The sequence below is a fragment of the Cibotium barometz genome, chromosome 50, assembly GCF_041138505.1.
Source record: "Cibotium barometz isolate CiBa-2024 chromosome 50, ASM4113850v1, whole genome shotgun sequence".
NCBI lineage: Eukaryota > Viridiplantae > Streptophyta > Polypodiopsida > Cyatheales > Cibotiaceae > Cibotium > Cibotium barometz.
In genome coordinates this window covers 33438456-33460365 of record NC_141095.1, presented here as the reverse complement: position 1 = coordinate 33460365, position 21910 = coordinate 33438456, and positions in this window count along the sequence as shown.

Sequence of the window (21910 nt, the reverse complement as noted above, 5' to 3'; positions counted from 1 at the left end):
ATCCACATCCACATTCCCATACATCCACATCTATACATCCACATTCCACATTCACATCTACATTCACATTCACATACATCCACATCTACATTCACATTCACATACATCCACATCCCCATTCCCATTCACATCTATACATCCACATCTACATCCACATACATACATACATCCACATCCACATTCCACATTCACATCTATACATCCACATCTACATCCACATTCACATACATCCACATCCACATTTTCATTCACATCTATACATCCACATCCATTCACATCTATACATCCACATCTACATCCACATTTACATCTATGCATATACATCTTCATGCATATATCCATTTTCATGTTCATACATCCACACTCCCATCTCCATATCCACACATCCACATACATACATCCATTTTCACATTCCCATTTATATAACCCCATATACCTTCACATCTAATCTTTTACATCACATCCATTCTCGCCCTATCACAACCCATATACATCTTATCCTATCACATACACTTCTTACCTCATCCCCCCATACACATCTTAATTCATCTTATCACATCCTAACTTATTGCATAAGCATCTTATCACCTCTTATCACACCTCTTATCACATCCTATCACTTTCCATACGCATCTTATCAATTCTTATCACATCTCATACACCTCTTATCACATCTTATCACATTTCATATCTTTTTTTTTTAAAAAGAGAATTATTTTATTTGATATAAGATTTCTCTACACATTTATTTATACATAAATTCCATTTAAGGAGACTAACACTTTCGAAATTAAAATCAATCTTTTATGCATCTTCTTATGCATAATTTCAATTTGGTAGGGAATTATACTTTTAGAATAAAAGAATTTCTCTTATGCATCTAAGTTAAGCATAAAATCCATTTATGAGGAAAATCATACTTTTAGTATAAAAAGAATATCTTTTATGCATACCTATATGCATGAAATCCAATATGATAAAAGTAACACTTTTGATATAAAAATTTTTCCTTTATGCATACTTCTATGCATGAAAATTAAAAATGATAAAAGTAACACTTTTGATATAAAAATTTTCCTTTATGCATACTTCTATGCATGAAAATTAAAAATGATAAAAGTAACACTTTTGATATAAAAATTTTCTTTTATGCATACTTTTATGCATGAAAATTAAAAATGATAAAAATAACACTTTTGATATAAAAATTTATCCATTATGCATACTTCTATGCATGAAATAAAAATGGTAAAAATAACACTTTTGATATAAAAATTTATCCATTATGCATACTTCTATACATGAAATAAAAATGGTAAAAATAACACTTTTGATATAAAAACTTATCCTTTATGCATGATATTAAAATTCAATTTCTCCATGATTGTAATGAAATTCTTTCAATTAATCTAGGATGATAATTCCTAGAATATGGTAGGAAGTCCTCTTTTTATGCTTTGAATGAGATTAGTTTATGCATAATTTTTATAAAAATTTTGCCATAGCTCCGCTGCTATGACTGATAAATCTCAATTTTTCTAAGGGATAATGCTTATCATTAAGAAAATAATTAAAATAATCTCTAATTGGATTATTAATCCATAATGGATTGAATCATTAATATACATAAACTAAAAGCATAGAAAAAAAAAACCATTAATTTGGCCTCAAGCATAGCTTAATCTTGGGTTAAGGAAAAGCTTTATGAAAAGCTTGATTTGGATTGAGAACGGATCATGAGTATGACCATTTCTTGAGTGAGAGAGAGAATTTACATAAAAATCATTAGAATTTAAACATAAATGAAAATTAACTTCAATAGCATTATGTAACTCTTCACTTCTATTCAAACTTCAATAGCATTAAAAAAAACCATACCAATTAAACTTCTCAAGCTTGAGAGGGGTTGAGAAGAGAGAAACATTGAGAAATTATAGAAAGATCAATATTCACTAATTACCTTACAACTTGCTTGATTCTTTGTTCACGGTAGAGGCCCCCAACCAATCAATTGGTTAAGTATGTTGATGGAGCCACTAATGGGGATTGAAGAAAGAGGGAAGCTCCAAAAACTAGTGAATTATTAAATGAATTCACAGTTCTTGGCTTAGGTGGAGTAGAGTAACGATGCATAAACACTATATATTTTTCAACAAGGGTGAGGCTTCTATTTATAGGAAAAATTGAGCTCCTAACCAAACAAACTGATTCTAGAATTTTCTAAATCAGTTTGGTCAATATTTGATCATTTTTAGGTCAGTTAAGCTAACTTTCTGGAACTAGACTTGAATGAGGAGAGAGGAGAGATGAAATATCTCAATTTTTATGAGTTTAAAACTCATTCAAGCATGTGAAATATGCACCTCCTTTAAAGAACTCCTCTTCCTTACATATGTGTCATAATGGAATCATTTTAATATTGCTCATAGTTTTTTTACTAATAATCCTTGTACATTTTCAACTCTTCATCCTTGTACATTTTCAACTCTTCATCTTATGTGAAATATGCACCTCCTTTAAAGAATTCCCCTTCCTTACATATGTCATATTTTTAATATTGCTCATAGTTTTTTACTAATAATCCTTGTACATTTTCAACTCTTCATCTTATGTGAAATATGCACCTCCTTTAAAGAATTCCCCTTCCTTACATATGTCATATTTTTAATATTGCTCATAGTTTTTTACTAATAATCCTTGTACATTTTCAACTCTTCATCTTATGTGAAATATGCACCTCCTTTAAAGAATTCCCCTTCCTTACATATGTCATATTTTTAATATTGCTCATAGTTTTTTACTAATAATCCTTGTACATTTTCAACTCTTCACCTCATGTGAGCATTTACTCATTTTTGGGTATTTTCTTTTTACAAGTTGGATTTATCTCCTCCCTACACATGGATTGATGCTATTGGTCCATAGGAACCTTAATTGGACCATAATCTAAAGATTTCTGAAAATCTAGACCCTTAGACTAAGGTTCTTTATACCTATTTCCAATTAATTCCAATTGCACATTGGAAAATTCTTTTTGAATTTCTGTTTCAGGGAAACTTATTTTAATAAGATGAGATAATTTTCTATCCAAAAATATTAAAAATCTGAATATTCTCTCTCTAGAATATTTTCTCTCTCTAGGTTAAAACAGTTAGAAACAAGTCTTTTATATTTCTGAAGAGGGATTGATTATAGAAGAAGATACTAGACATCAAAAAGGGGTTTGGGGGAGGAATCTTATAGAATCATTGTTCAACATCATGTAGACCCTCCCTCCAGATTGAAAATCCATCCTGCACATAATCATGTTGGACTTGTTAAACTAGTAATCAAATCTAGCAAGCAATTTTTTTTAGATTGAAACCTACATCAGACTCTACCATGAAGTATAGCTCTACCATGTGGTCGAGCTAGAACTAGAGCTAGAACTAGCTCTATCATATGGTAGCTAGAGATAGAACCCATTAAAGACTATCTCTACTATGTGGTGGAGTTAGACTTCAAAGCATTCTAGCGATACCATGGTGTCTAGATAGATTATTTTGATATAGCTCTACCACATGGTAGAGCTAGATCAATGAACTCTAGCTCTGTTACATGATATAGTTACATTGATGCATTCTAGCTCCACCACATGGTAGAGCTAGATCAATGAACTCTAGCTCTGTTACATGATATAGTTACATTGATGCATTCTAGCTCCACCACATCATGATATAGTTACCAGATAGTATAGCTAGTTCAATGTATTCTAGCTCCACCACATGGTAGAGCTAGACCTCTAGGCATTCTAGCTCTACAACGTGGTTTATGATACAGCTAGATTGATGCATTCTAACTCCACCACATGGTAGAGCTAGACCTTAAAGTTCTACAATGTGGTCTAGGTAGAATATAGCTCTACCACGTGGCAAAGCTAGATCAAATACTTTGAGGTCTAGCTCTACCATGTGGTCTAGGTAGAATACAGCTCTACCACGTGGCAAAGCTAGATCAAATACTTTGAGGTCTAGCTCTACCATGTGGTGGAGCTAGAATTGCATTTAAGGTCTAGCTCTACCATGTGGTGGAGCTAGAATGCATCGATCTAGCTCTACCATGTGGTGGAGCTAGAATGCATCGATCTAACTGTGTACTATGTAGATTAACAAAACCAATTACTCCAAGAGAGACCTACTTCACATGACAAGAACCAAGGAGCTAGAATTGCATTGGTAGAGCATGAATTGCATTTGATCTTGCTCTACCACGTGGTAGAGCTGTATTCTACCTAGACCACATCATAGAGCTGGAATTATTTGAGGTCTAGCTCTACCATGTGGTGGAGCTAATGCAGATCAATAAAACTAATTACTCCAAGAAGAGACCTACTTCACAAAATGAGAACCAAGGATCTAGAAAAAAGGTCAGACTCCATTACTCCTAAAAATAGGTTATTTATAAACTTAAATTATATGGGTTTATATATAAATAGGTTTGATTTATATAGCTATATAAAGTCTATAAATAAGTAAAGTATAATTGTAAACTATAAACATGCTTTAAGTTACTATAGTTAACCTACATATTTAAATATAGCTTTAATCCTATTTAAATAAGCGCTTCACGGCCCATCGCTTCTTCACAGTCCATCGCTCGCCTCTCTCTCCCATCCACGTGCCACTTCTACAAACACTAGGGTCTTTTCACATTACAATTAAAAAAAGACCTAACAGAGCTAAAAAAAGGTAAGTTGAAGAAGTTATAAATATCTATGCCAAATAATGATCAAAACTAGGGCAATGTTCAGTCTCAATACCTGTTAACCTGAGGCTCTTGATCATCAATTAATACACACATAAGCATAAATTTGTTGGTGGTTCTAGATTTAGAAGGTGAGATAGGGCCACGTATCAACTTGACCCATGCCCAACACATGACCTCAAAAACATCATATTCGACACACAAGCCTCACCTTATTGTTATAATTATTCCTATGCTTTACAAGGATTATCACAACCCTTTTTTGCAACCCGTGAGTTGGAATAAGTGCCTATAGGCACGGTGAGTTGGAATAAGTGCCAAATGTATTTCAAACTATGCCGCAAGTGGATAGTATCACCCTAGTTAAATGGCCTATTAAACAGCTGACAATGCTGGATGGGAGCCCATTGCAATGCTATGTTCCGCTTAATGGCATGCATGTTGAACATGCTGATGTATGTAATGAGGATAATGATGGAGATGTAACGAATGAGGTTATTGTTGCCCAAACCTCTGCAAAAAGATGCTACACTTTCATAAACAGGATTCTAAAGCAGAGACCACAACCAGCTTCTGCATTATATATGTCACGTGAATCAGTTCAAAGGATTTCATCCATTGATTGTTGTGCAAAAAAATGTTGTCAGCTAATCGATCGTGATGTACTAATGAGGATACGACAAGACTTTTGGGGACAATCTCAGGAGTCTCGTACAAATTATGTATATGATGTGCTTTCTACAGCTTGGCATCGTGATTCAACTCAAAAAATTAAATATGAATTTAGGATAAATGGGGTGATTGTTTATTGCAGAGCATGGTATGAGATGCATGGTATACCAAAGACATCCTTTTACCATTACAGGAAAAATTTTGAGTCCGGTGTGTGTCAATATCTGCATGGAAACACAAGGGGTATTGAGGAGAGGCCTACAACATGCTAGTGAGGCAAGAGCACTACTTGATGAATTTGTGAACATGAACTCCGAGCCTGCGCCACACAAAAGTAGAACAATGCTAGATGGCTCAAGGGAAACCAGGTTGTCGATTCCATCAATATTCAAGCAAGTTGACATTTTAAATGAAATCAACGCAACACTTGAGCAGTTGGGACATGAGAAGAGGCTATCAAAGTCATCGTTTAGTAGAATTTGGAATAAAGAGTACCCACAAGTGTCCCTAACAAAGGCAAGTGAGTTCTCCAAGTGCACCTTGTGTAGTGGTCTTAAGGCAAAACTAGAAGCCAAACCTAGTCTAGAAGAAAGAGCAAGGCTCCTCAGTGAAAGAGATATTCACATGCGACAACAACAAAGTTGCAGGAGCTTATACTATGCATGGCACATATTTTCGAAAACCCAAACACAAAAGTATGTATGCATCATCCATGACAAGATGGATTAAAAGAAAACAGCCATTCCCAAACTATGGGTCCTTCCCAAGGGTGTGGATTCAGGATATAATTTACCAATTGCATTGATTGGTATGATCACTCATGGCCATGCCGAAGGTCATTATGGACACTTTATTTTGAATGGTTTATGGCCATCTGATCCCAATCTAACAATTGGCTCAATTGCAAGTTGTTTACATAACTTAGAGAGGATGGATAAGCATCCTCTTGGTGATCTAGTAAAATGGGCTTCCAAGGAGCAATGTTTCACTTCTACATGCTTTAAATTCAAGGACAGCTTTAGACAACCACAATATGAGTGATGGTAAAGATCCCATTATTGAACCATGTATAAATCAGGAAGACACAATGAATTGGGTTTCCTCGTTTTGCAAGTTGCCAAAAAACTTGTTGCTACAACTAGATAATTGTGCTAGAGAAAATAAAAATCGGTACTTATTTGCCTATTTGTCATTGCTTGTTGCACGGGGTGCTTTCAAAACTGTACAGTTGGGATTTCTAATGGTCGGACATACACATGAGGATATAGATGCCATGCTACAACTAGATAATTGTGCTGGAGAAAATAAAAATCGGTACTTATTTGCCTATTTATCATTGCTTGTTGCACGGGGTGCTTTCAAAACTGTACAGTTGGGATTTCTAATGGTCGGACATACACATGAGGATATAGATGCCATGTTTAGCAGGTTTTCAGAGAAATTAAGAGTGGGACAAACCTTTCTGAACCCAGATGACACAAACATAGGGTTAAACACCACCTTTCTACATGATTATCAAACTCCTTTCAAAATATGTTTATGCACAAATACTAATTATACCACTTTTTTGGTTCGAACAGTGATTATCTCAACACTACCTTCCTTCGTTCTATATTAAGAAATTCCACAATAACTATTCCCACATTAAGTGGGAAATTCCCATAATACATGAAACCTCTCAATTTCAAAATTCCCATAATGCGAGATTTTTTCCATAATACCTAATACGGTCTTATTTCCCCCTTCCTGATGCCGATCGCATCCTCGTGATCGTGTTGGAGACCTTTGTGTGGGGAGAATTGACAAGCTTTGTTGATGTCCTTTGATGTTGAGTGACGGTCAATGGTCTTTGTTCCTCTGGAAGGAATAAGAAAGGCTAATTAGTAAATGAAAAGGTTAGAAATTAGCAGAAATTCCTAATGGGGTGGGTTGTTGGTGGGGTTTTTTGCGAGTGATTGTATTTTTATTTGTGGGGACTGGATGGGGTTAGGTTGGACTGATGGATCCGTAAATCGAGACTCAAATTCTGTTATTATACGATAGATGAAGTAAATCTCGACGGATAGTAATTGTTCTATGGATAGGACTCAACGGCTGTGCCTCTTGATGGGGAAAAAAGCATTGATCCCAATGATCCAAGTGCAAGTTTCTTCCTTAATCTGACTGAGTACCTTTAGAGGTGCAGTCGGATGAGTTTGATCAGTAATGGTCTTGACTACGTTACAGTAAAAAGTTATCCTGGTGGCCCTCGCCCGTGCTTTCTGCATAAAGGAAGTTTTTTCGAGTTCAGTTTTGGAAAAGTCGATGGATTAGTCTCTTGTCCGGATATCCGTGGACGAGGCCCCGAGTGTGGAACTCTGTCCCGCGCAAGAAATGCTACTTCCGCTGCTAGCACCACGAATCCGTTGCGCGGTGGAGACAGGGATCTCACAGTTGGTATCAGAGCAAATTGGTTAATAAAGATCAACTGAGGAGCCAAATATGTCAAAAATTTATCAAGAAGCACAAAAAGGTTATAATTGTGTGATATAATTCATACAATTTGATATTCAAACTGAAAATTCGTAAATTAGTAATTGGGTCTTCAGATGGAAGTACCGCAATCGTATGGAACCCTGACTTTCTTGAGGCCTAGACATGATGGTATTTACCTTATAGTTCCAAGTATCATGACTACCGGTATATACCGAGGGTATAACTACAGCTCTTTAATCGACAGTATATACGAGTAAATCTAAGACTTGAAATTATAAGCATTAATGCTATCCAGATGATGATTTCGAATGTGGTTGATATGATTTTTAATTCTATTTGAGAACTGATGAATTGATTTGGATTCTGATTGAAAAATGATGATTTTTGAAATTTAGTTGAAATATAATAACCTGAGCAAAACCACAATGTGGATGAATGGGACGAGTCCCTGTGTGATGATATTTATAACTAGAATGATGATAATGATTTCAGTAAATCACTATGAGATTAGTGGATTGTGCTGTCAAATTGCTACTGTTAACACTTGACACGGTAGATCAAGTTAAGGGATGACAAATTGAGAACTTGCTTGACTGAAATTTCCGTGGAGGAATGTTCAGAAAGAATTTTTTTTCGGTCTAATGGACCATTATCGTGTTAAAGATATGAATGATATGATCTGAATGAATTGTTATTTAATGATGAGTTCTATATAAGGGATATTTATCCCAGTATTCTGTTGGGTTGACCAGAATATAAGGAACCGAGAATAAATTGGATCTTAAGAAAAAGAGTTGTCCTCTACTTTGCGAGATGAGGACATCTCGCATTTTTTTTAAGTGGGGTAGAATGTAAGATTCTTCCCCCAGCCTTCGAGGTATACAGGAGTAAGAACCTCCCTTTCTGATCTTATAACTATTCTCTCTCTAAAAAAAAAGAAAGATTCTGTTTAAAAAGGAAGACCCTTTCCCCAGAATACTTTCTCAGGAGGCCCACCTGTTTTAAGGATTTAGAACGATGAGTTCAGAAGTGAGAACCGGTGTTTTGGGTGCCAAGGTTTTGGTCATCAGTTAAAAGACTGATGACAAATTGACACGGTAGATCAAGTTAAGGGATGACAAATTGAGAACTTACTTGAATAAAATTCCCGTGGAGGAATGTTCAGAAGGAAATTTTTCGGTCTAATGGACCATTATCGTGTTAAAGATATGAATGTTATGATCTGAATGAATTGTTATTTAATGAGGAGTTCTATATAAGGCATATTTACCCTCGTATTCTGTTGGGTTGACCAGAATATAAGGAACCCCAGAATAAATTGGATCTTAAGAAAAAGAGTTGTCCTCTACTTTGCGAGATGAGGACATCTTGCACTTTTTAAGTGGGGTAGAATGTAAGATTCCTCCCCTAGCCTTCGAGGTATACAGGAGTAAGAACCTCCCTTTCTGATCTTATAATTATTATCTCTCTAAAATAAAAGAAAGATTCTGTTTAAAAAGGAAGACCCTTTTCCCAAAGTACTTCTCAGGAGCCCCACTTATTTCAAGGATTCAGAACGATGAGTTCAGAAGTGAGAACCGATGTTTTGGATGCCAAGATTTTGGTCATCAGTTAAAAGACTGCCCGACTGCCACGACAAGGGCACAGGGAAGTCAAGAACCCAAATTCAGAGACCAATTCCTTCATACCAATCTAATCAAGGTCCGTCTCGAACAAGATTGCTTTTATATCTTTATGAATTGCATGCATCATCTGTTGCTCCATGTCGTCAAGCATTTGACTGGTCATCTTGACCCTAATCAATGGGTCTGACCTAGGTTACGCTAGTTCCTTCTTTTATATAAGTCGTAACTCTTACTTGTCGCTCACAGTAATCTTACTTCCATTGATCTCCTTTCTTTCTTAATCTCTTTTCTTTCTTAATCTCCTTTCTTTCTTAATCTCCTTTATGGCTTGGCAGCAAAAATTGGTTTTATCCATGATGATTTCTCACCTTCAAGACACAAGCGAGTCTATGAAGAAGGATTTTATAAAACTGTATGAGCGCTCACTTTTTCCTCACTTGGGAATTTCTGTAGCTCAGACCCAATGGCGGACCTATCAAGGCATAACTAGGGTAACACCGTGGAGTCAGCAGCACTTTCGTAACAATGCCCGCTTGGCTATGGTTATTGAAGCTTTGGGTTTGGGTCCCCGATACTATTGCATGATGAGATCAAGGCATGTTGGGTTTTCTGAGCAGGTCTTCTTACTAGCGTGTTTTCTTCCTCATCAGAAGATATGCCTTTATCCCATTTTTGGCTTGCCTCTTAGAGGTCCTTTTAATAGGTCACCTCATACCCGGATGAGATAGGTGCTGCAATAACTAGCCGAATTATTCCCATAGATGAGTTACCTTATACGTGTGCAGCTTGTGAGTGCTGCTTTTGTGACATATGATGGACGGGCTTATGGAAGTGTAAAAAGTTCTTCTATCTTTACTGTATATGTTCCAAGAGTGAATAAAGTTGAAATCTTTGTTCTTGTCTTGAGTCTTGCTCTCTTTAAGACTTTTCTTGGTGGTTAATCTTAATTAAATTTTCTCTCAGTCTCATATTCGTGTATCTTGCAAAATTACTCTCCAGTTTGCGAGATGAGAACATCTCGTATTTTTCAAATGGGAGAGAATGTAAGATTCCTCCCCAGCCTCTCAAGATATCCAGCATCTTCCCCTGTAATCAATCCCCTCTTCAAAAATATAAAAGATTTTATTTCTAACTGTTTTAATCTAGAGAGAGAAAATATTCTAGAGAGAGAATATTCAGATTTTGAATATTTTTAGATAGAAATTTTTTTATATTATTAAGATGAATTCCCCTGAAACAGAAATTCAAAAAGAACTTTCCAATGTGCAATTGGAATAAATTGGAAATGGGTATAAAGGACCTTAGTCTAAGGGTCTAGATTTTCAGAAATTTTTGGATTATGGTCCAATTAAGGTTCCGTTGGGCCAATAAGATCAATCCATGTGTGGGGAGGAGATAAATCCAATTTTGTAAAAGAAGATACCCAAAAATGAGTAAATGCTCACATAAGATGAAGAGTTGACTATGTACAAGGTTTATTAGTAAGAAACTATGAGAAATATTAAAAATATCAGATATTTTGGGTATAATGATTTCATTTTGACACATATGTAAGGAAGGGGAGTCCCTTCAATGCTCACATAAGATGAAGAGTTGAATATGTACAAGGTTTATTAGTAAGAAACTATGAGTAATATCAAAAATATGAGATATTTTGGGTATAATGATTCCAAATTGACACATATGTAAGGAAGGGGAGGCCCTTTAATGAGGCGCCTACTTCACATGTGCAAATTGAGTTTTAAATCATCAAAAATTGAGATATTTCATCTCTCCTCTCTCCTCATTCAAATCTAGTTCCAAAAAGTTAGCTTAAATGACCTAAAAATGGTCAAAAATTGAGATATTTCATCTCTTCTCTCTTCTCATTCAAGTCTAGTTTCAAAAAGTTAGCTTAAATGACCTAAAATGGTCAAAAATTGACCAAACTGATTTGGAAATTTCTAGAATCAGTTTGTTTGGTTAGGAGCTCAACTTTTCCTATAAATAGAAGCCTCCCCCTTTGTTGGAAAATAATAGTGTTTTATGCACTGTTACTCTACTCCACCCAAGCCAAGAGCTGTGAATTCATTAATAATTCACTAGTTTTTGACATTTCCCTCTTCCAAAGATTGGTGGCCACTCTTGTTCAAACAAGAGTTGAACCCTCAAACCATTAAGCCAAAGGAAAGCTATCAAAGTCATTAGTAAGTTGGTGATTCTTCTTTTCTTTCACTTATTTTATGGATTTTTATGGTTTTAAATGGTTTTTATACTTTATGTCTTTTCTATAATATTAGGCCTCATTACAAAAGGCATTCCCCTCTCTTCTCTAGCAAAACCAACCTTTCTCTATCCTAGGTGAATGGTTAATTGATTAATGTCAAGTTTTTATAATGTTTGTTTCAATTAAATGGATAAATGTTTACTTTAGGATAATTTCAATACGTTTGGTGCACTTTTAATTAGTTAGAAATTTAAAAAATGGTCAGCCATACAAAGGAGGTTATGGCGAAATTTTTAGAAATTAGTGAATTAAAATTCATCTTTCTAAAAGAGTAATCCTTATGGTTTCTATATTCTAAAGTATCATTTTCATACATAGAAGATGCATTTTGATTATGTGTATAAAAGATAATTTTTATTATAAAAGTGTTACTTTTATCATATTTGAATTTCATGCATAGAGGTATGCATAAAAGTTGATTATTTTATTGCAAAAGTGTTACTTTTATCATATGGGATTTCATGCTAAGAGGTATGCAAAAAAAAGATATTCTTTTTATACTAAAAGTGTGATTTTCATCATAAATGGATTTTATGCATATATTAGATGCATAAGAGAAATTCTTTTATTCTAAAAGTGTAAATCCTACTAAATTGAATTTATGCACAAGAAGATGCATAAAAGATTGATTTTTAATTCAAAAGTGTCATTCTCATCTAAATTGAATTTATGCATGGGAAGATGCATAAAAGATGGATTTTAAATTCAAGTGTCAATTCTCATCTAAATTGAATTTATGCATAGGAAGATGCATAAAAGATGGATTTTTAATTCAAAAGTGTCAATTCTCATCTAAATTGAGTTTATACATAGGAAGATGCATAAAATATTGAATTTTAATTCAAAAATGTCATTTTCATTTAAAATAAATTTATGCATAGGAAGATGCATAAAAGATTGATTTTTATTTCGAAAGTGTTAGTCTCCTTAAATGGAGTTTATGCATAAATAAATGTGTAGAGAGATCTTATATCAAATATAAGAATTCTCTTGTATTCTATAAATAGATGTGTATGAGATGTGATAAGATGCGTATGGGAAGCGATAGGATGTGATAAGAGGTGTATGAGATGTGATAAGATGTGATAAGATGCGTATGGGAAGCGATAGGATGTGATAAGAGGTGTATGAGATGTGATAAGATATGATAAGAGGTGTATGAGATGTGATAGGATGTGCTAAGATGAGTTAGGATGTGATAAGATGTGTATAGGATGAGGTAAAAAAGTGTATCTGATGGGATAAGATGTATATGGGTTGTGATAGGGCGAGAATGGATGTGATGTGGATTTATGCATGTAGATGTCGATGTATGGATGGGAATGTGAATATCAATGTGGAAATGGATGTATGGATGTAGATACGGAGGTGGATGTATATATGTGAATGTGGATGTATGAATGAGGACGTGAAAATGAATGTTTGCATGTAGATGTGGGTGTATGGATGTGTATGTATGAATGCAGATATGGGATTGGATGTATGATGTGGATGTACGAATATGGATGTGTATGTAGAATAATGAATGTGATTGTGTATGTGAATTAATGTGTCGTCGAGATGAGGGAATGGATAAGAATGAGTACACATTGAATGGAATGTAGAATAAGTAATGTGGACTGAGGAGGGATAATGTGGAAAGATGAGAGTTCAATATAGAAACTGTATTTTGTGATTGTTTATAAATGACTGTTTTATGTCAAGAATGTTGGGTAAGCATTTTGACCGTCTTATGGATTAAGGTCATGGAGACCTAACTGATAAAGTTGCAACGACTGACGGAGAGTCAATGGTGGAGGACGTCTCGCGTAGCAAGGTCGACCGAGGTCTTTACCAGCCTCGGTTCGATTTAAATGGTGAGCTTCCCCTATGGTGGATGAGGGACCAAGGAAGCGGCCTATGAGTGAAGCACTAGGTCACCTGCGAAGAATCCTAGAGGGTACTGACCATACGGTGCTCGGGCTCTGGGTCACCGAAGATACCCACACGTGCATCATGGAAGATATTGGAATAAGGAGTAAGAGTTGTTTTCTGAAACCGGGCATGGATCTGGTTGATTGACCTTGCTGGTCCTCAAACGGATGAGTCCATGGCTCTCGTATATGGATTTGTTGATTGATTTTGCTAATCTTCAACGAGAATTCCATCTTGATTTTTATATGTGGAAATATTGTCGGGTACTATGAGCTAGGAACTATCGAAAAGGCCCCTGAGTGAACAGGTGGTGAGCGTTCTAGTTTGCCAGTGATGCCATAAGTACATCGATGAATGAATAATTGGAAATATGGATTCAACCAGAGATTTCAAGGATTGTCATCAGTGACATAATGGTTTCATTAAAGGATTGTTTTATAGTTAGCTAATGCTGAGAAAAAGGCAATTTCATATTGGGTGTGTAAGTGGTGTAACTAGTTTTATGTTTGCATGAACTTCCGGCTAGGGGGCCTGGGAACTCTTTTCCTGGGTACCCGAGACAAAACCTAACCAAATTCCTAATTGGATCCCATCACTACAGTGGTTGGGAGGTTGGCTAACCCATGGGACTGGATGGGGTTAGGCTGGACTGATGGATCCGTAAATCGAGACTCAAATTTTGTTATTACGATAGATGAAGTAAATCCCAGATAGTAATTGTTCTATGGATAGGAATCAACGGCTGTGCCTCTTGATGGGGAAAAAAGCATTGATCCCAATGATCCAAGTGCAAGTTTCTTCCTTGATCTGATCTAGTACCTTTAGAGGTGCAGTCGGATCAGTTTGATCAGTAATGGTCTTGACTATGTTACAGTAAAAAGTTATCTTGGTGGAATCACCCGTGCTTTCCGGATAAAGGAAGTTTTTTCGGGTTCAGTTTTAGAAAAACCGACGGATTAGTCTCTTGTCTGGATATCCATGGACGAGGCCCTGAGTGTGGGACTTTGCCCCACGCAAGAAATGCTACTTCCGCTGCTAGCACCACGAATCCGTTGCGCAGTGGGGACAGGGATCTCAACAGCCCCTCTCAAGCTCATGATGTACTGCCATAGATGAAGATGTAGATGAGATTGGGCTATCAAAGCTCTCAACACTCCCCCTCAAGCTCATCCCACATACTCCAAACATAGTATGAAAGTACTCAAACTTCTCCCTGCTAAGTGGCTTTGAAAAGATGTCGGCCACCTGCTCTTTAGTCTTCACATACTGTAGATCCACTGTACCATCCAACACTTTCTCTCTGACAAAGTGATAGTGGACCTCTATTTGTTTGGTCCGCGCATGAAAAATTGGATTCCTGGCCATGTTGTCACAATGAATGACAACCTTGCCATCAATAGGCTCACCCAAATCTGCCAAGAGACTCTTTAACCATATTCCTTCACATGTAGCAATGGCTGCACCCCTATATTCAACCTCTGTAGTACTGGATAAAGCAACAATAGGTTGCTTCTTGCTACTCCAACTCACCACACACTTCCAAGTGTAAAGGCATAACCACTAGTAGACCTCCTGTCATATAAGCTACCTGCCCAATTTGCATCTGTGTAGCCATGTATATCTAAGCCTTTACCATGCTCATAAAGAAGACCATAATGTGGAGTGGTCTTTACATATCTCATAATGCATCTCACTGCATCCAAATGAGGTTTTTTGGGGCTCAGCATAAATTGGCTTACTAGTCCCACAACATAACTGAGATCCGGGCGTGTGATAGTCATGTAAATAAGGCTTCCAACCATCTTTCTATACATAGATGGATCATCCAACTCTTCACCAAAATCAGCCCGCAACTTCGCATTCTGCTCCAAAGGTGTACTCATTGGCTTACACCCTGTCATCCCATATTTTGCCAACATATCCAATGCATATTGGCGTTGCACTAACCGTGTACCTGCATGGTCTTTGATCACTTCAATTCCAAGAAAGTATCTTAATTCACCCAAGTCTTTCATGTCGAATTGCCCACTCAATGCTTTCTTGACATGCATCACATCTATAGCATGATCTCCTGTGACAATCACGTCATCCACATAGATAACAAGTAAGACAATTCCATGATCTGTTTTCTTCACATAGAGTGAAGAATCTACTGTAGAAACCTGAAATCCAAGTGAGATAAGATATCAGCTCATCTTATCACTCCAAGCACGAGGTGCTTGCTTCAGACCATATAAATCTTTCTTTAATTTGCATACAAGAGTGGGATATCTTGGATGTACATATCCTTCTGGCTGTGCCATATAAACTTCTTCTTGTAGATCACCATTTAGAAATGCATTTTTCACATCCATTTGATGCATTTCCCAACCATTTGCTACAGCCATAGCAATGACTGCTCTCATTGTTCCCATCTTTGCAACTGGACTAAATGTTTCCTCATAGTCCAAGCCTTGGGTTTGTGGATAACCCTTAGCTACCAATCTTGCTTTATGGCATTCAATGGAACCATCTGACTTGCATTTCACTTTGTAAACCCATTTGCAACCAATAACATTTTTGTCCTGTGGTAATGCAACCAAATCCCATGTTTCATTTTATGAACCAATGCATCCATCTCAACATCCATTGCCTTCTCCCATACATGCTTTCCAATAGCTTCTGTATAGCATGTAGGTTCCACATGCTTCACCAAAGAGGTCAGATATATGCGTAATGCATAGCAAAATCATGATATGTCAGCCTGTCGACAAGTGGATACCTGACCCTTTGGGATCTACGCAATGCATGCGGATCACTCTGAACACCTGTCACTCAAGCATGTGGAGGCACATATCTATCCTGCCTTGCACCACGTGTGCGCAAAACTGGTATTCCAAGTTCCTCATCCAAACTCTCTGAACTTGACGACTCATAACCTGTAGTTCCAATTCCTTCAACCTTCTTCTTTCCTTTATCCATAGCACTACTCCCACCAGTGCTCACACTGTCATGCCTCAAGCATCCTGACCATGGACCTATGGTGCTACTCTCAGACTCTGCTGGCCCAAACATAGAAATAGAACTTGCTTGTGGGAATTTCACATGCACATCAGCATCAAGTGAATTAATGACACCCTCATCCTTTGCTTTGTACCAAATACCAAGTTCATCAAACACCACATCTCGTGAGATAACCACTTGCCTAGTTTGTGGATTGTAACATTTGTATGCCTTGCCATCCTGTGCATAACCAACAAACACACACTTTTCTACCTTAGGATCCAACTTCCTCCTTCTCTCGTCAGGCACACGTACATAAGCTATGCAACCAAACACTTTGAGGTGTCCAATGTTTGGCCTAAAACCTATAAGCTGCAGCTCTGGCGTACTTCCATGTATGGCTGCTGTGGGCGCCTTATTAAGTATATACACTGCAGTGGCACATGCTTCTGCCCAATAATAGTCTGGCATGCTCTTTTCATTGAGCATCGCCTTGGCCACTTCACAAATGACTTTATTCTTTCTCTCAGCAACAACACCATTTTGCTGAGGTGTATACCTGCAAGTTAACTGTCTTCTTATGCCATGCTTTCTCAAGAAACGCTCAAAAGCATGTGAGGTGTATTCACCACCTCCATCTGTCCTCAAACATTTTATCCAAGAGCCATATTGCTTCTCTGCAAAAGCTTTGAAATCCATAAACTTTTCCAACACTTCACTTTTCTCTCTGAGAAAGGAAATCCAATTCATTCTGTTGAAATCATCAATGAATGTCACATAGTATAAGCTGCCTTTAATGGATGGATTTTCTGCAAGACCCCATACATCACTATGAACTATTTCAAGTGGCCTGCTACTCATGTTGCCTTCTCTAGGAAACGGCAACCTTACCTGCTTTCCAAACTGACAGGCATCACAAACATGCATATTCCCATCATACTTGAATCTAGGCAGCCCACTAACAAGGCTTCTTGCCTGCATGTTCTTTAACCTTTGTATGTTCACATGTCCAATCCTCTTATGCCACATGGAAATGTCCTGTACCACATTTCGGCTTTTAGAGAACATGGCTGATTTCAACTCAGGAATCCCAGCATCGAGCTTAAATAACCTGCCTTCTTTCTGGCCTTTGGCAATGACTCTACATCCATTTTTGAAATCCTCAACGAAGCAACCATGCTCCTTGAAACGAACCTGTAAACCCTGTTCCACCATTTGACCAACTGAGGCCAAGCTTTTTGTAATAGAAGGCACATACAAGACATCTACCATATATTTTGTTTCACCATTGTGCATAACCAATGGTACACTTCCAACATGTGTGATAGCATGTTGGGTATCATCTCCTGTCTCCACATAGCCTTTCACATCCATAGGCTTCATGTGCTCAAAACATTTGCCATGACAAGTCATATGTTTTGATGTGCCAGAGTCCATGTACCAAGTGTCATCACTTTCAGCATTTGTCATCATAGATCCCACAACATGTTTCATGGCAAACAAGTGATTTACGCTGCCATCATTATTGCTTGATGCCATATGACCAAATTTCCCACAGTAATGGCATTCCACATTTTGGATGTTTGTTGGCCTTGCCAACGTCCTCTACCACGAGGATTACCTTTGCCTCTCTGAGGTGTATATCCATGACCACCTCTAGCACCATATGTAGGCTGAATATTCTGTTGTAGTGACTTGTCCTGCTATCCACAACAATTACCACAGCCATGTGATGCAAATCTCCCCCTACCTCTAAATCCTCTTTGTGAATAGAAAGCCTGTAGATACATCATGAAAGAAGTCACTGAGTTTGATTTCCTCAACAAGCAAGAGTGAAACCAATTACTCATCAAAATTTGATAAACCTGTACTCCGAACCAAGATGGATGTATCATGTAAGATTACTCCCAGCCTCTGAAGATGTCCAGCATCTTCCCGTATAATTAAATTCCTCTTCAGAAATATAAAAGATCTTGTTTCTAATTGTTTTAACCTAGAGAGAGAAAATATTCTAGAGAGAGAATATTAAGATTTTTGAATAAAAAATTATCTCATCTTATTAAAATAAGTTTCCCTGAAATAGAAATTCAAAAAGAACTTTCCAATGTGCAATTGGAATAAATTGAAAATGGGTATAAAGGACCTTAGCCTAAGGGTCTAGATTTTCAAAAAAAAATTAGATTATGGTCCAATTAAGGTTCCTATGAGCCAATAAGATCAATTTATGTGTGGGGAGGAGATAAATCCAATTTGAAAAAGAAATTATCCAAAAATGAGTAAATGCTCACATAAGATGAAGAGTTGAATATGTACAAGGTTTATTAGTAAGAAACTATGAGTAATATCAAAAATATGAGATATTTTGGGTATCCCAAAAATGAGTAAATGCTCACATAAGATGAAGAGTTGAATATGTACAAGGTTTATTAGTAAGAAACTATGAGTAATATAAAAAATATGAGATATTTTGGGTATCCAAAAATGAGTAAATGCTCACATAAGATGAAGAGTTGAATATGTACAATGTAAGAAACTATGAGTAATATAAAAAATATGAGATATTTTGGGTATCCAAAAATGAGTAAATGCTCACATAAGATAAAGAGTTGAATATGTACAAGGTTTATTAGTAAGAAACTATGAGTAATATAAAAAATATGAGATATTTTGGGTATCCAAAAATGAGTAAATGCTCACATAAGATGAAGAGTTGAAAATGTACAAGGTTTATTAGTAAAAAACTATGAGTCTTACTAAAAAAATAAGATATTTTGGGTATAATGATTCCATTTTGACACATATGTAAGGAAGGGGAGTCCCTTAAAGGAGGTGCATATTTCACATGCTTGAATGAGTTTTAAACTAAAAAATAATGTGATATTCTTATCTGTCCTCTCTCTTAAACCAAACCAAATCAAAATGGAACCAAACCGAATAAAAAAGAAACCAAACTAGATCTAAATCTAGTCCAAATTCAACCAAACTAAAATCTAGAAAATTCTAGAAATCAGTTAGCCTTGGTTAGAGCCTCCCTCTCCTATAAATAGAACATGAGTCCTTTGAAAAAAATAGGAGAATTTTACTATATTAGAATTATGCTGAAATAATGCTAATTTTTACTATTCTCTAAAATTCTCTCCAAATTGATGAAATTGGAGCTTCCCTCTTTCTTCAATCCCCATTGGTAAACCTCCCCCTACCTCTAAATCCTCTTTGTGAATAGAAAGCCTTTTTTTTGCCATTATCATCATGGCTAGTAGATGCATCATGAAAGGAGTCACTGAGTTTGATTTCTGGAGAGACGGAAAAACTCTCTCACTTGTAGCAAGAGTAGTATGATCCACACTTAGCTCAATCCAATGCGAGTGGATGAGATCTGATAAGGATAAATGAGGAAAGATGTGATGAGATGAAAATGATGTGATCAGATGAGAATGGGAATTCTTATGAAATGGATGTGATTTAAATAATGTGGATTAATGTGGAAAGATGAGAGTTCATTTTAGAAACCGTATTTTTTAGACCTGTTTTTAAATGGTTGTTTTATGTCAAGAATGTTTGGGAAGCATTTTGACTATCTTGTGAATGAGGTCGTGGAGACCAAATCTGATAAGTTGCAACAGCTGATGGAAAGTCAATGCAGGACGTCTCGTGTAGCAAGGTCCGCCAAGGTCTTGACCAGCCTCGGTTTGATTCAAATGGTGAGCTTTCGATACGGTGGATGAGGGACCAAGGAAGCGGCCTATTAGTCTCCTTAAATGGAATTTATGCATAAATAGATGCGTAAAGAAATCTTATATCAAATATAAGAATTCTCTTGTATTCTATAAATAGATATTAGGATGTAATTAGAGGTGTATGAGATGTGATAAGATGTAATTAGAGGTGTATAAGATGTGATAAGATGCATATGGAAAGTGATAGGATGTGATAAGAGGTGTATGAGATGTGATAAGAGGTGTATGAGATGTGATAAGATGTGATAAGATGCGTATGGAAAGTGATAAGATGTGATAAGAGGTGTATGAGATGTGATAAGATGTGATAAGATGCGTATGAGAAGTGATAGGATGTGATAAGAGGTGTATGAGATGTGATAAGATGGATAAGATGCATATGGGAAGTGATAGGATGTGATAAGAGGTGTATGAGATGTTATAGGATGTGATAAGATGTGTATGAGATGTGATAAGATGTGATAAGAGGTGTATGAGATGTGATAGGATGTGATAAGATGTGTATGAGATGTGATAAGATGTGTATGAGATGTGATAGGATATGATAAGAGTGTATGAGATGTGATATGATGTGCTAAGATGAGTTAGGATGTGATAAGATGTGTATGGGATGAGGTAAAAAGTGTATCTAATGGGATAAGATGTATATGGGTTGTGATAGGGCGAGAATGGATGTGATGTGGATGTATGAATGTAGATATGGATGTGAATGTGAATGTGGATGTGTATGTATGGATGTATGGATGTAAATGTGGATGTATGTATGTATGTGGATGGGAGGATGTGAAAATGGATGTATGCATGTAGATGTGTATGTATGGATGTGAATGTGAATGTGGATGTGGATGTATGGATGTAGATACGGATGTGGATGTATGTATGTGAATGTGGATGTATGAATGAGGATGTGAAAATGGATGTATGCATGTAGATGTGGATGTATGGATGTGAATATGGATGTGGATGTGGATGTGGATGTGGATGTGTATGTATGGATGTGGATATGGATGTGTATGTATGAATGCGGATATGGGATTGGATGTATGATGTGGATGTACGAACATGGATATGTATGTAGAATAATGAATGTGAATGTGTATGTGAAATAATGTGTCATGGATTCCATTTTGTTATGTGAATATATTGCCGGTTACTATGACCTAGGAACTATGGAAAAGGCCCTTGAGTGAACAAGTGGTGAGCGTTCTGGTTGCCAAAAATGCCATAAATACACCGATGAATGAATGATTGGAAATCTGGATTCAACCAGAGAATTTGAGGATTGTCATCAGTGACAATGGTTTCATTAAAGGATTGTTTTTAAGTTAGTTGATGCTGAGAAAAAGGCAATTTCATATTGGGTGTGTAAGTGGTGTGACTAGTTTTATGTTTGCATGAACTTTCGGCTAGGGGGGCTGGGAACTCTTTTCCCTGGTACTCGGGATAAAACCTAACCAAATTCCTAATTTGATCCCTTCACTACAGTGGTTGGGCGG